Here is a 16,340-nt window from a genome sequence, read left to right on the forward strand (position 1 = left end):
AGCCAGTTCCAACAGTGCGTGTCATTCCATCCTGATCCACAGGTGTTCCAACATATCCATGACTCAAGGCTCCGCAGAGATAAAGCGAGAACAGAGCTGTTGTTCATTACGTACTTGATTCCAGAGACTCTTTAACCCAGTTCCAACATGTTTATCTTCCAAAGGAAGAGAAATCTTGGACGGCATGAGAAGCCAGTGGTTGAATTCCCTCCGGCACCCCAAGCACTGCTATACCAAGCATCATATTCCCAGCTAGCCCAGCTCCGGTCCAGACTGCTTCCACCCAGCCAGCTCCCCCCGTTCCTTCTGGTCAGGAATACAGGCCTTCATGCTCATGTTTTCCAAGCCACAGATTCCTGTATGACTTATCTGCTTCCCTAAGCCAAGCAGAGCTCACACCATCACTGGGTTCTGGCACATCACCCTGTTAGAAAATAACTCCTCTGAAACAACTCCCAGGCTTCTCTGCATGCCCGGAAGTCTAATGGGTGCTTGGCTGGATGACAGAATAATCTGCACAACAAACCCCATGACTCAAGGGCACCTGCGTAACAAACCTGCACGTGTGCCCCTGAACTTAAAAATGACAAAACCTAAATTAACACAAAAAGTCTTGTGAAGGCTGGGAGTTGCTTCTGTAGAGTTACTGTCTATCAGCACGTCGCAGGGAAGACCAGGAAGGATGGGAACTGGGGGAACTCGCCGAAGCCCACACAGCTCGTAATGGGACTTTAATCCCAACCCTCCGTGATCTGCGCTGCCTTCAAGTCCGTTCCGTGATTTTATGTAAATCACCTGTTTCCTTTAGGCTCTTCCCTACCACACAACTACCAGAATATACTCAGCACTCACAAACAGGCCTCACTCAGCATAGAGCCGTTCTGTTCCGTTCTCTACACCTTGAGTGGCTGTTCATTGGCCAACAGATGCACAAGAGCTTTCTTAGAAGAGTGCTCACTCATCTTTACAACCTGCAGCCACAATGTGTGCACCTGTGTCCCAGTGTGTGCACCTGTGTGTGCACCTGTGTCCCAATGTGTGCACCTGTGTCTCAATGTGTGTGCCTGTGTCCTCAGGGCAGGAATTCACTTGCTGAGCTGCAGACTCTCCCAGGCTTTCTTCTGCGCCTGTGCCACAGTTTCTCCCTGGAGCCTCTTCCCACCCCCAGGCCCACTCATCGGGTTTCCACTCTCTCAGCCTTCAAGGCTCAGCTTACTGCAAATTCCTCTGGGAAGCGCCTTCCTGTTCCGAAAGATGGGCAGGAGTGCCTGTCTCAGTCCCTCCGGCTGCCATCACAAAATACCACAGATCGGGTGGCTCCAAAACAAGGAAAATGTGTTCCTTACAGTTCTGGAGGCTGGCTGGGAATTTCAAGAACAAGGTGCCAGTAGACTCAGTGTCTTGGCAGCTTCCTGGTTCATGGATGGTGCCCGCTGTGTGCGTGCCCGCTGTGTGCATCCTTGCATGGCAGAAAGGGTGAAGGAGCTCTCTGGGACTCTCAGAAATGCACTGATCCCATTCATACGGTTCCACCCTCATGACTTCAGCACCTCCCGAAGGTCCCCTCATGATGCCATCCCCTGGGGAGAGGGGCTTTTGACACCTGGATTTCATGGGAACACAGACATTCAAGCCGCTGAGTGCCCCTTCTCTGCCCTCCACCATACCCTACATTCTCCACGCCATGGCACCTGCCACGACGCGTCCAGCTGCTTCCTTCCTCGTCCAACTTGGGGACTGGCCATCAGTCTATTAATTTCGTATCGCTGCCCTGTTTACCCTCCATCTTTAACGTCTTGTCTGCTTTTAATTTTTTGTTGTTGTTGTTTTTTTTTTGTTGTTGTTTTTTATTTTTTATTGGATTTTAGGTTTTGGGGTACATGAGCAGAGCATGCAAGACAGTTGCGTAGGTACACACATGGCAGTGTGCTTTGCTTTTCTTCTCCCCTTCAACCACATTTGGCATTTCTCCCCAGGCTATCCCTCCCCACCTCCCCCTCCCACTGGCCCTCCCCTTTTCCCCCCAATAGACCCCAGTGTTTAGTACTCCCCTCTCTGTGTCCATGTGTTCTCATTTTTCATCACCCACCTATGAGTGAGAATATGCGGTGTTTCATTTTCTGTTCTTGTGTCAGTTTGCTGAGGATGACGTTCTCCAGATTCATCCATGTCCCTACAAACGACACAAACTCATCATTTCTGATTGCTGCATAATATTCCATGGTGTATATGTGCCACATTTTTCCAATCCAGTCTATCTAAACTTACCTCCTTATCTAGCAAACGCCCACTCCTCTTTCCAAGCCTGCGTTGGACCCTTCTGTTATGAATATGATCACATCATGACATCCTCTTGCTCCCACCTTGAAGGAACTGCCTCTCTGCCGAAGTGTGTGCCACTCCCGGAGGAGGGGGGCTCTGCACTGGCCTTTCAGCATCATGGCTCAGCTGTGGGCCCACATTCCTCTTAGACTGTGGTCCCCGTGCATTTCCCTCATTCCAGGGCTGGCGATTTCTGACCCTGGCGGGAACCGTGTCCCAGGAATTAATAACCCTGCCCTGTGCTGGGACACTCACTGAAGGTGGAGCCCGTTGAGAACCGTGTGGAAGAGTTCATTCAGACTGTGGACAGCAAACGTTTAACTGAGAGCATAACAGGATATGAAAGGTGTGACAAAGATCTTTAATCAACATGATCACTGTCCCTTGGGTAGATTCACTGTCCCTCATCCTCTCCCCTTCTGAGCCCACACTTTGTCTTCTGGATTTAGCGTTGACCTCGTGTGAGGCCAGGACAACAGGAGCCGCGGCTCCCAAGGTCTCCGTCACCCTTGTCGGAGGGGTGTGTGCAGGGGGCCTCCCCCGTGTTTATTAGGTGTTATTGTGAAAGCACAAAGCCTGCTCTGTTTGCCTTTGTGTCATTTTATCCTATGACACCTCATCTTATCCCATGTGGTCCGTCTCATTGCTGTGCTTGGAGTGGGGACAAGGCGTTGAGAGCAGGAATTCGTCACGAGATTGTGATGAAAGTCTTCTCTCCTTTTCATAACCTTTCACTTCCTCATGTAAACCACGTATCCCTTAAAAAGCTAAAACACAGGCACACTCCTCTCAGTGGTGACCCTGTACTATGACAACACTGTGTATCAGAAGGGATTGCTCACCGTGAGCTCCTTCATAGTCACACATTTTTAGATTTAGATGCTGTCCTCATCCTCGGGAGCAAGGCAGTTGCCCCAGGGATTGCTTCCGGGAGTGCGGGCCCTGCAGAGGCACGGGGGGCAGAGGCCCGTACCAGGACGTCTCACAGGCCCACCGTGTCTCAGTGGCATTGACCCGGCGCTCACCCCAGCCCCTGGCACCCTGCAGCGAGAGGCCATCCCCGTTGAGCAATTGGCCTTGCAGAAGCCATCTCCTCACTCAGGAAATATGATCCAGTCTCCCTCTGCTAGGTGACTCATCTCCAGGCTTTCATCTGGACAGGCAGAGTTTTGTCTGTAGCTGACTCAAAATATTCTTTCCATTTCATCATAGTTTAATATTTTATAGACTTGTGTTCTTCAACAAATAATTAAAACCATCCATAGCCTCTCAGGGTTGGAGTCCATTGAGAAAAGTCTAATGAGACGCTTCCCGATATGACACGCGGCCATTGTATATGCTCAAGCATTTTACATGACTCATCTGACATCTAAACTTGACATTTAAACTTTAAAAGGGGGGCTTTATTACCAAACAGCTATTGAAAATGATTAAAACATTCAAAGGAGTTCCTAACAAGAACATTTTATAAATACAACTAAATCAGATGGTTTTAATTCATTTATTGCAGGATAATAATTAGAATGAGGTGGCTTGAAATCAGAGTCCCAAAACAAAACATTTTCTTTGCCCTCATGAATTTCTTACAGTTTAAATAATTTCTGCACCGATGTCAACACCATTTCTAAGATGGAGTTTCCTTACATGAAAACAAAAAAGACGAGTTCCCCAGCTTCAAACAGCCTGTAAAAATGTTCTCAATACAGATATATTTCCCAATCACCAAGAAATGCTCCAATGTGTGAATGATTCTCAAGTAGAACAAACAGCATCAGCTCAAGCTCTGCATCTGTATCTTTCCTAAAAATAACCCAAATAATCCACATATGGAAACTGGACTTGATTTTTTTTTTTTTTTTTTTGAGACAGAATCTTGTTCTTGTCACCCAGGCTGGAGTGCAATGGCGTGATCTCGGCTCACTGCAACCTCTGCCTCCCAGGTTCAAGCGATTCTCCTGCCTCAGCCTCCCAAGTAGCTGGGATTACAGGCACCGGCCACCACGCACAGCTAACATTTTTGTGTTTTTAGTAGCAATGGGGTTTCACCATGTTCGCCAGGCTGGTTTCAAACTCCTGACTTCAAGTGACCACCCGCCTCAGCCCCCCAAAATGCTGGGAGGACAAGCGTGAGCCATTGTGCCTGGCCCTGGACTTGATATTTTTAATGGAATATGTTGAGGTATAATTCACCTATTGTGTAATGCATATACTTTATGCATAGAGTCAATGGGTTTTGACAAATGGTATGCAGAATTACCACCATGCTCTGTAGTAGAATTACCATCAAGACACAGAGCGTTTCATCACCTGGAGATGCTCATGTGCCCCACTGCCAAACTCCCTGACAGACCTTGCCCCCCCAAAATACTGATTTGCTGTTGATCACTATAAATTTGTTTTTCCTTTGCTAGAATTTCTTGTAAGTTGAATTATGCAATATTTAACCTTTTGTTTGGTTTTAACTTTGAAAGCTTTATTGGTGCATGATTAAAATAAACTAGACATATTTAAATTGTACAGTTTGATAAATGTTGGCATGTGTATCTATGAAACCATCAACACAACCAAAATAACGAATGTAACCATCATCCCCAGAAAGATTCCTCCTCCCTTCGTGTGTGTGTGTGGCCCTTCTCTCTGGCACCTCTCTGCCGCCCTTAAACCTGAGAAAATCACTGATCCACTCTCGGCCACTGTGGCTGGCTTGAGTTCTCTGCAGTTTTACATAAGTGGAATCACACAGTGTGCACTGTTTCCTGTCTGGCTTCTTTCCCTCAGCATGCAACTATTTTGAGATTCATTCATGCTGTTGAAGGTTCCAGTTGTCTGTATCATTTCATTGCTAAACAATATTTCATTCTACAGATATTCCACAATCTGTTTACCCATTCAACTTTTGATAAAACTTTTAGCTGTTTCCAGTTTGACTCTCACAAGTAGAGCTGCTATGAACATTTATGACCAAATCTTTATTAAGGCAAAGCTTACATTTCTCCTGGGTAAGCACTAAGGGCCAGAAAAGCCAGACAATCTGGGGAGTGTCTGTTTAGCTTTTGACAGAACTGCTAAGCTGTTTTCCAAACTGGTTGTATCATTTTACATTTCCGATAGCAGTGTGTGAGAGTTCTAGTTCCTACACATTCTCACCAACACTTCAGCCAGTCTCGGAATTTATAACTATTTCCACAGGTGTGTCATGCTCTTTCTGTGTGTTTTAATTTGCATATCCCTGATCTTTAATAATGTAGAGCACTTTTTAATGCACTTTTAAATGCAGTGAGCTTGAATATATAACAATAAAAACTTCCAAACTAAAATGAAAATACGAAAACTAGAACAAAATATCAAAGGATTTGGGAATACATTTAAAAGATTTTATATGCATATAATTAGAATAGTTGAAGGAAAAGGAAAAAATGGAGAAGAAATACTTGAAATAATAATTACCAAGGATTTTTTCAATTTAATGGCAGACATTAAACCACAGATCCAGAAAGCTCAGAGGACAACAGGGGTAAATATTATAATAATAATAATTAATTATAGGAAGGTTAACACATAAGCATATCACACCTAAGCTATAGGAAATCAAAGACAGAAAGAAAGCCTTGGAAGACGTCAGAATGGAGAGACAGCTGATCTGCATGGGAACAAGGATGAGGCTTACAACAGAATCCTCTCTGAAACTATGCAAGCAAGACAGTGGAATGAAATGCTCAAAGTGTTGACATAAAAAATATACAGTAAAAACTATATTACAAAAGCAAAGGGGAAATAATTTCCTGCAGAAACAAAAACTAAAGGATTCATCACCAGCAGATCTGTGCAAGAAATGTAAGACTTTTTTTTGCTTTTTAATTGTACTTTAGGTTCTGGGGTACATGTGCAGATCATGCAGGATTGCTGCAGAGGTACAATGTGGTTTGCTGCCTCCATCTCCCTGTCACCTATATCTGGCATTTCTCCCCATGGTATCCTTTCCTAACCTCCCTGCCCTCTGCTGTCCCTCCCCTGGTCACCCCCAACAGACCCCAAGTTTTTAAGAAAGAAGAAAAATGATACAGATCAGAAATTGAATCTACCTAAAGAAATGAAGAGCATTAGATAAGGAATAAATGAAGGTAAAACAAAATGCTGTGTTTTTCTTAGTTTTAACTGATCTAAAATATAACAATTTCTTTTGAAAAGTGATGTAGCAGTGTATCGGGTATCAGTAACATATGCGTAACTGAAGTCAACAAGAATGTTATAAAGGGCAGAAGGAAAGTATTGGGAATGCTCGACTGTAAGTTAACTACCCTTTCTGTGAATTGGTACAGCCGTATTTGAAAGTGGGCTTATATTAGTCAGAAATGCACATTGCAAACTCTGAGACAACAACTAATATTTTTTTAAAAGAAGCATAATTAATATACTAAAGAAAGGTAATAAGATGAAAAAATGTAGTCCTATATCTGAAAATCTTTACTAAAGCAAATTTAAATTTTTATATTAAGTAGTAATAGCCTGTTTGCGCAAACATTATAGATTTTCAAATATTTCTTTAATGCATCTGAATTGAGATACAAAGCTTTTTCACATGTACAGCAGTTTGCTTTAATTTTTTGAAGCAGGTTTAATGAGTATTTTTAGAATCATGCTTACATCAGTCTCATATAAACAGAAATGGTTGGGTCTACTAAATGAACAGTAAAGACAGATTGAGGCTGCCCATGCACGCTTCAACAGGAATCCAGCACACAGATGGATTTCATCAGCATGTTCAGTGGAACTAAGGTCTTCTTAGAACTGTGCTTCTGAAAGGCTGAAAATAGTCATGGACTGTTAACCTCTTTAGGCCAAGTTGCGCAGGTCTGTGGTACACAGGCTTCTTTGTCTGCCTGCAGTCAGCACTTCGGGGCCTTGTGTAGGTTCTGCACACCAGCGCTTACCTCTCGGTATTGCAAACCACTTTTAGCATATTGGCAGTACTTCTGCGGATCAGCAAAGTATGCTGGTGTTAGGCAGGTACTGTCTTGGCAAACTCCTGAAAAGTGTGAGGTCGACAGTCGGAACAGTCTTGGGGGCAGGTGGGACGGTGTTTCTTGCTACCCCTGTGCCGTGAGGCATATTTGTTGTATTCACCGGAACACTTTCACTGGGAGGAACCTGTATTCTAGTCTACTGTCTCAATGTGGTGCCGCACTGGTCATAAATAAATTAGCAATAATGGCCACAGCGGCTGGGGGAATGGGGTTTCTCCAGCCTCTTCCTTTTCTTCGACTTTATTCTCTTCTTCAATCTCAGCAGATTTGCCTCAGAGGTATCCTCATTCTTTAAATAGTTGTGTCTGATTGCTGCCTTCCACCTGGAAGGCTCTGTGCTTCACATTTTCGTCGGCGAGTTTGCTAAATACTGTTATGCCTTGCAATATAGAAGACATTGATCATGTTTCTGAGAAAGGATTCAGCACTATGTTGCTGGCGTACAAAAACGCTTTCAAAACTTAATTATTCAAATGGGCAAAACTGGCTGGGCATGGTGGCTCACGCCTGTAATCACAGCACTTTGGGAGGCGAAGGCAGGTGGATCACCTGAGGTCAGGAGTTTAAGACCAGCCTGGCCAACATGGTGAAACCCCATCTTTACTAAAAATACAAAAATTAGTTGAGTGTGGTGGCACATGTCTGCAATCCCAGCTACTCAGGGGGCTAAGGCAGGAGAATCACTTGAAGCTGGGAGGCAGAGGTTGAAGATCGCACAACTGCACTCCAGCGTGGGTGACAGAGTGAGACTCTCAAAAAAGAAAGTGGGCAAAACCAGCTCTTTCTTAAATAATAGCTTCATTATCAACCAAAACTACTAACTGATTCATTAGCTTTGATGAAACTTAGTAAGTTCTGAGACTTTTGCTCCGAGTCTTTGTTCCAGTTTGTATCACATATGAAAACAATAATAGTCCGCCACACGGTCCCACTTGTTCCGCTCTTGGGCTATCCTCAGATGACGCTATGTATTCTTAGATTGTGGGAGGGGTGGGGGCAATAATGGGGTAAGCACGGCCAACTGTACTATAGGAATCATCACTCCTATTTCACAACCTAACAACTGTAAAAGAATAGAAACCGGCCGGGCGTGGTGGCTCAAGCCTGTAATCCCAGCACTTTGGGAGGCCGAAGCGGGTGGATCACGAGGTCAAGAGATCGAGACCATCCTGGTCAACATGGTGAAATCCCGTCTCTACTAAAGATACAAAAAATTACCTGGGCATGGTGGCGCGTGCCTGTAATCCCAGCTACTCAGGAGGCTGAGGCAGGAGAATTGCCTGAACCCAGGAGGCAGAGGTTGTGGTGATCCAAGATCGCGCCATTGCACTCCAGACTGGGTAAGAAGAGCAAAACTCCGACTCAAAAAAAAAAAGAGGGGAGAAATTTGGACACAGACACACAGAGGGAAGACAGTGATGTGAGGATGGAGTTAGAAACTGAAGTTATGCTGACACACATAGAGCATGTCTTTCAGTAGCTGCAGAGTAAACTTTTCAAAAACACTCAAGAAATTTTACCATACACAGGACAACATTTGATCTTAATAACTTTTAAAATATTGAAGTGGTTCACAGCATAATTTTTAACCAAAGTAGAATGAATTACCAAATCAATAACAAAGAGGTAACTTGAAACTCCTAAGCGTTTCCATATTAAGCATCAGAGTTTCCAAACAACCCTCATGTATTAATCAGAGTTTTCTAGATAAACAGAACCAACATGGTTGTATTAGCTCTTTCTCACACTGCTATAAAGAACTACCTAAGACTGGGTAATTTATAAAGAAAAGGGGTTTAAATGACTCAGAGTTCCACAGGGCTGGGAGGCCCCGGGAAGCTTACAGTCCTGGCAGAATGAGAAGCAAACATGTCCTTCTTCACATGGCAGCAGGAGGAAGAAGTGCAGACCAAGGAGGGTAGAGCCCCGTATGAAACCATCAGATCTCATGAGAACTCACTATCATGAGAACAGCCTGGGGGAAACCACCCCAATTATTCAGTTACCTCCCACTGGGTTCCTCCCACAACACATGGGGATTATGGGATTACAATTCAAAATGAGATCTGGGTGGGGACACAAAGCCAAACCACACAAATGATGTATATATTTATTACAAGGTATCGCCGGTGCACTGCAAGATGGCCGACCACTAACAGCTCAGGACTGTAGCTCCCAGTGAAAGCCCAGAGAACGAGACGACGCCACACTTTTAGAAAAATTTTCGTCACTCACCGATCAGCCGATTCCCAGTGGAGGAGCCCCACGGGTCGCCAGCGCGACTCTTGTGGCCGCAGCAGCGGTTTTGCCGGCGTCTGGGCGCAGCAGCTCTTCATGCAGAGCCAACGGGACTGCTTCCCCTACTGACCGGAGTTTGGAGCTCCGGGAAGTCAGAGCTGCTTGTTGCGGACTCAAGAGGGAAGCCAGACCAGAGATTCCCGGGCAGAAGAGCACCATCAGTCTCACCGCTGCTATTTAGGCCGCCACAGTGGGTTGCTCGGATCCCAGCACTGGGAATCAATAAGTCGGACGTCGACTCAGAAAACTAATTAGAAAGGCAGTTCATCTACAATGAAGGGAAAAAAACAGCCTAAGAAGGCCGAGCATACCCAAAATCAGAACCCATCAGCAACGGAACAAGCCGTGATGGAAAAGGACTCATCAGCTACCGAACAAGCCCTGATGGAAAAGGACTGTGTTCCATTATCTGAAGTAGGCTTTAAAAGGTGGATGATAAGAAACTTCTGGGAGTTAAAGGAACTTGTTCTAACCCAATGTAAAGAAACTAACAACTTGGAAAAAAGGTTCGATGAAATGTTGAAAAGAATAGACAATATAGAGAGGAATACAAATGAACTTATGGAGTTGAAAAATAAAACACGAGAACTTAGTGAAATTTGTACAAGCTTAAACAGCCGAATGGATCAAGCAGAAGAAAGGGGATCAGAGGTCGAAGATCAACTTAATGAAACAAAACAACAAGACAAGAATAGAGAAAAAAGGATAAAAAGGAATGAGCAAAGTCTCCAAGCAATATGGGACTATGTGAAAAGACCTAATATACGCTTGATTGGTGTAGCTGAATGTGACGGAGAGAATGAATTCAAGCTGGAAAATACTCTCCAGGACATTATCCAGGAAAATTTTCCTAATTTAGCAAAGCAGGACACTATTCAACCCCAGGCAATACAGAGAACACCACAAAGATATTCCTCAAGTAGACCAACCCCAAGGCACATAATCGTTAGATTCACCAAGATCGAAACGAAGGAGAAAATATTAAGGGCAGCCAGAGAGAAAGATCAAGTTACCCATAAAGGTCAGCCTATTAGGCTTACAGCAGATCTCTCAACGGAAACCCTACAAGCTAGAAGAGAATGGGGACCAATATTCAATATACTTAATCAACAGAACTTTCAGCCCAGAATATCATATCCTGTCAATTTAAGCTTTACATTTGAAGGAAAAATAAAATCTTTCAGGAACAAGCAAATACTCAGAGATTTTATTACCACCAGGCCTGCTCTACAAGAACTTCTAAAAGAAGCATTATACACAGAAAGGAACAACCAGTATGACCCTTTCTAAAAATACACCAAAAAGTAAAGAGCATTAACATAAAGAAGAATTTTTATAAAGGAAAAGACAAAATAGCCAGCTAATATCAAACGGCAGCAACCCTAAATTTAAATCGACCAAATCTCCCAATTAAAAGATACAGACAAAATCTAACAGTATATCCAAAGATATACATAGACTCAAAATAAAGGGTTGGAAAAAAAAAATGTACCAACCAAATGGAGAGCAAAAAAAAATAAATAAAAAGCAGGAGTTGCAATTCTCACACTTAATAAAATAGATTTCAAAGCTACAAGGATGCAAGGGTAAAAGGATTAATGCAACAATAAGAGATCTTAACACCCAGATACATAAGACACATAAAGAGATTTAGATTCAATGAGACAACAAATTGATAACGATATCCAGGACTTAAACTCAGAGCCAGAACAAATAAACACAATAGAGGTCTCCATTTTAAACACATAAAATATGCATTAACCACTTTAAACACTCAAAATATTGATCGGCCATTATTGAAACCCATTTTAGGAATGAAGTAATATTCCTTTTTCCCTCTTTTTCTTTTTTTCCCTAAAAAAAAAAAAGAATACAGTATAAAATACATATAACCTACAAAATAAAAAAAATATATATATAATACAGGGGATCCATGTGTCATAAAATTAGGAGTCTATAAATTCATTTGTTTTAACTTATAAGAATTAGCTGAGTGTTAGATGATAAAAAAAAAAAAAAAAAAAAAAAAAAGACAAGGTATTGCCTATGTGATTATAAAGTCTGACATGTCCCACAGTCTGCTCTGTGGAAGCTGGGACCCCAGAGAGCCAGTGGTGTGGTGTGAAATCTGAGAACCGGTGAGCTGATTGTGTAGATTAGAGTCTGTGTCTAAAGGCCTTAAAACCAGAAGTGCTGTGAGCAGAAAAGTGATGAATCTTCCCTTCCTCTATCTTTTTTTTCCTATCAGGCCCTCAGAGATTGAAAGATGACCACTCAAGGTTGGAGCAGGAAATGTGCTTTATTTAGTCTAAGATTCAAAGTCTGAGCTCTTCCTGAAATACCCTCATAGGCAGATTCAGAAATAATGTTTAACCAAACACCGAGGCATTTTGTGATTCGATCATTGATACATAAAATTACAGCCTATAGGAAAAACACAATGAAAATTTCAAAATAGCATTTTGAACTAAGTGATAATAAAAAATCATATTCCAAAACTCATGGGATACAGTTAATGTTGTGTTTAAAAGCAAATTTAGACACTATTAGCCTAAATGTGTAGTCTAAAAACATTCTTTTAATGAAAAAATCAAACCCAACTGAAGAGTTAATAAAAAATTAAACTCCAAAAAGCATAAACAGATGTAAGGAGATTTGAAAGATTACAACAAAAAACATAAAATGCAAAAGAAAACATTCTCATCACAGGAGATAGAAAATCAGAAGCTATTTTTTCAGAAAGGTCTAAGAGACAGCCAAAAGGTAGACCCCTGGCAACATAAATCAAGAGGAAAAAAAGGTCAAATAATCAATAACTACAGCAAGGAAAAACAGCCATTTTAAAAGATTATAAATATTGGACTACTTATGACAATGAATTTGCATACTTAGAAAAAATTAATGTCAATATTAGATGAAAATTTAGAAAAATATTTAAGTGACATGAAAAAATTCTTAGAATAGCACATCATTGTTCAAAAACGGTGTTAGATTATATTTTCACTGTACGTATCTGTTTATTAAGTGGTGGTTTTACATTTTATGCATTTCAGTTTTTAATGATGTAGATAAAGAACTCTGAACTTGCTTTTAAAAAATAAAATTTTGGTTTGTCAACTCAAGGATGATGAGGTTCATAGTTTGGAAAAAACAGCTTTATTTCTCATTAAGGGATGCAGCCTGCAGGTGGCCATTCCGACAGTCTGGGAAGCATAGCCTCCAGCCAGAAGCCAAAAACAGACACTGTGAAGTGGGGGGGACAAGGAGGGAAATGTAAGAAGTGGCCCAATGTATATATATAATAAGCTATAGGAAGACTCATAAACATTTACAGAAGGAGAAACCTGCACATCTGGATCTGCGCTTCATGTCCTTTGCAATGAGCCCATGTTAAAAACATGGTGTGAGTAGCATGAGCCAAGGTGTTTCGGCCGACATCAAAAGGTGAGGCAGAGGACACAAGAACTCTTATTGCACATTGTTTATAGACTGGGCAGAAGCATTCCAGGGTCAGAGGTCTCTTATTAGGCAAGAAGGGAGGAGCAGTGTCAGACAGTTAGTTTAGCTGAGCTATTTTTGAGCAGTCGTGGGTTTTCTGTAAAATGGAAACGTAGTGCAGGAAGATCCCGTATTTCCTGAATCTAGTTTTCTCTATTATTAATATCTATGTCAGTATTGCATATTTCTTAAAATTAATGAACCGATATTGATATGCTATTATTAACTGAAGCTCACACTTTATTCATGTTTTCTTAGTTCTTATCTAATCACATATTTCTGTTGCCAGATGCCATCCAGGATACCACATGAAATTCGGTTTTCGCATCTCCAAGATTTCACTCGACCAAGTGTTTCTCAACATTTCTTGTTCTGATGCAGAACTCACTTACATAAAATTAAAGCAAGTGTAATTCCTAAACTCTAGTACCAGGAAATATGACAAGAAACACTTTCACCTGGCAGATGAGGAAGCTCCATTACATCAATAGATTTCAAATCTGACATAGTTACAGCACAACATATATTTTCCTGACATACTTAATAAAAATGATAAACACATTTTGGTATCCAGGCTTGTGGGTACTTACTACTGGAAAAAAACTCTCAGTAATAAAACTAAAAGAAATTTGCCTTGAAGTGGAAGTAAAAATAAATTTGGATACCTTATAACTTTGAGTTATTAATAGCATATTCTGAGATAATTTTATAATGATATTATAACAAAATATTTTTCTTATTTATAATCCTATAGAAACATTCAACAGCATTGTTTTTGAGTCAAATGCTCTGGAGATCTACAAGTGTTTTATATGAGATTTTAGCTGAAGACTAAGCTACTTACATATAAGAGAAAACTCACCATATTGATGTTTATATCATGTATCAATAGTTAGCACTGTTTAATAAAATTATCATTATAGTTTTTGTTTCTAGCAGTGTCCAGTACAGAATCTACTAGTCACATGTGGCTACTGAGCCCTCAAAATGGCTAATAGGAGTGAGGAACTAAACTTTTTATGATATTTAAGTTTAATTCACTTAAATTTAAATAGTCACATGTAACTTGTGGCAATTGGATTTAACAGAACCAGATTTTATACTCCAGTTTAATAGAAAACATTCCTCTATTTTATAAAAAAGAAAGATTCAACTATAATATCTCAGTAATTGATATAAGAAGTTATATAGGAAATTATTAAGGAATTAGAAGTTTCGGTGGGAGTGCAGCAGGACGGTCAATTAGAACCCTCCAACTGCTGCCCCCTGCAGGAACAGCAAACTGCAAAACTGCCCATGCAAAAAAACACCTTTATAAGAATCAAAACATCAGATGGGCAATTATGATACCTGGTTTTAACACAGTATCAAGGAAAGAGAAAATGAAGAGGGTAGAAAGGCCAGTCCTGCGTTGCCTACACCACCCATTCCCCATGTCCCATCAAAGCTGCATGGAAGGATAATCTGTGCGCTTGGGGAAGATAAAGTGAAGGGAATATGGGATGTCGCACTGAAACTCGGTGCTGCTCTGTTTCAGTTGAGCACAGCAAGGGGAAGAATTCTGTTGGTGACCCTTGAGGGAGCATTTAGACCTGCACCAAGCAGAGAATTCTTAGCCCCAGTGGGAGGAATCTGAGTCCTGGCTGAATCCACCAGCAGTTGACTAAGGTGGATTTGAGAGGCCATAATGCCACAAAGACTGCAATCCTTGGGCAACCCTAGGTGCTGGACTGAGCTCAGAGGCAGTTGACTTGGGATGTGACCCACTGAAACATCAGCTTTGGCAGCCAAGCTCCAAAGCATCATCCCTCCCTCAACTCCAGGCAGTGCAACTCAAGAAAGAGACTCATCTGGCTGCAGAAAGGAGAGGGAGGAGTAAAGAGGACTTTTCTTGTTGCTTGGGTACCAGCTTACCTACAGTATAATAAAGCACCAAGTAGATTCCTGAAGCCCCCAATTCCAGGCCTTAGCTCCAAGATCCTACCTTGTGGTATAAGGAGATTTGCTGTTCTGAAGGGAAGGACCTGGTCAGGGCAAAATTCAGCCCCTGCTAACTGCAGAGTTCTTGGGCCGTGAGTAAACGTCAGTGATATACAGGCAGCAGTCCTGGCAGGCCTTACCTGAGACCCAGTACCACACTGGATCCAGTGCAGTGCCAGTGTGGACCCAGTGTGGTGCCAGTGTGGATCCAGTGCAGTGCCAGTGTGGACCCAGTGTGGTGCCAGTGTGGATCCAGTGCAGTGCCAGTGTGGACCCAGTGTGGTGCCAGTGTGGACCCAGTGCGGTGCCAGTGTGGACCCAGTGTGGTGCCAGTGTGGATCCAGTGTGGTGCCAGTGTGGACCCAGTGCGGTGCCAGTGTGGACCCAGTGTGGTGCCAGTGTGGATCCAGTGCGGTGCCAGTGTGGACCCAGTGTGGTGCCAGTGTGGATCCAGTGCGGTGCCAGTGTGGACCCAGTGTGGTGCCAGTGTGGCGGCCACAGGGGTACATGCATCACTCCGTCATAACTCCAGGCAGCCCAGGGTGGAGCAGGACCCATTCTGATTGGCGAAAGAGAGGGAAGAGACCTCAAATAATTGTCTAGTAACCCAGGAAATGTTTCTTTATTTTACTGAAGCACACTGAGGTGGTGCCTCTAGAAGTCAGTGAAAGCTATAATGTTACTGGGCTTAGGGTGCCCCTTGGCACCGATATGGTGGCAGTGTCTACAGGCTTAGATCACAACACTCAATATCTATCGATTACATGGAAAACCTCTTCAGGAAGGGTGGTGCAACAAGCCCTGACTGCTAACATGGAAATAAATACCGAACTCTTCAATGCCCAGACATCAAAACATACACTACACAAGCACTAAGAACATCTAGGAAAACACAACCTCACCAAATGAACTCAATGAAGAATCAGTGACCAACCTCAGAGTGACAGCGATGTGGCCTCTCAGACAGAGAATTCAATAATTGTTTTGAGGAATCTCAATGAACTTTAACACGGTACAAATTCAGAATTCTATCAGAGAAATTTAACAAAGAGATTGAAATTTTTTTAATCTAGCAGATATTCTAGAGCTGAAAAAAAACAATTGACAAACTGAAAAATGTGTTGGAGTCTGTCCGCAGCACAGATGATCAAGCAGAGGAAAGAATTAGTGAGGCTGAGAACAGGCTACATGAAACAGAGAAGAAGCAAGAATGAAATG

This window comes from Callithrix jacchus, chromosome 4 (assembly GCF_049354715.1).
Source record: "Callithrix jacchus isolate 240 chromosome 4, calJac240_pri, whole genome shotgun sequence".
Classification (NCBI taxonomy): domain Eukaryota; kingdom Metazoa; phylum Chordata; class Mammalia; order Primates; family Cebidae; genus Callithrix; species Callithrix jacchus.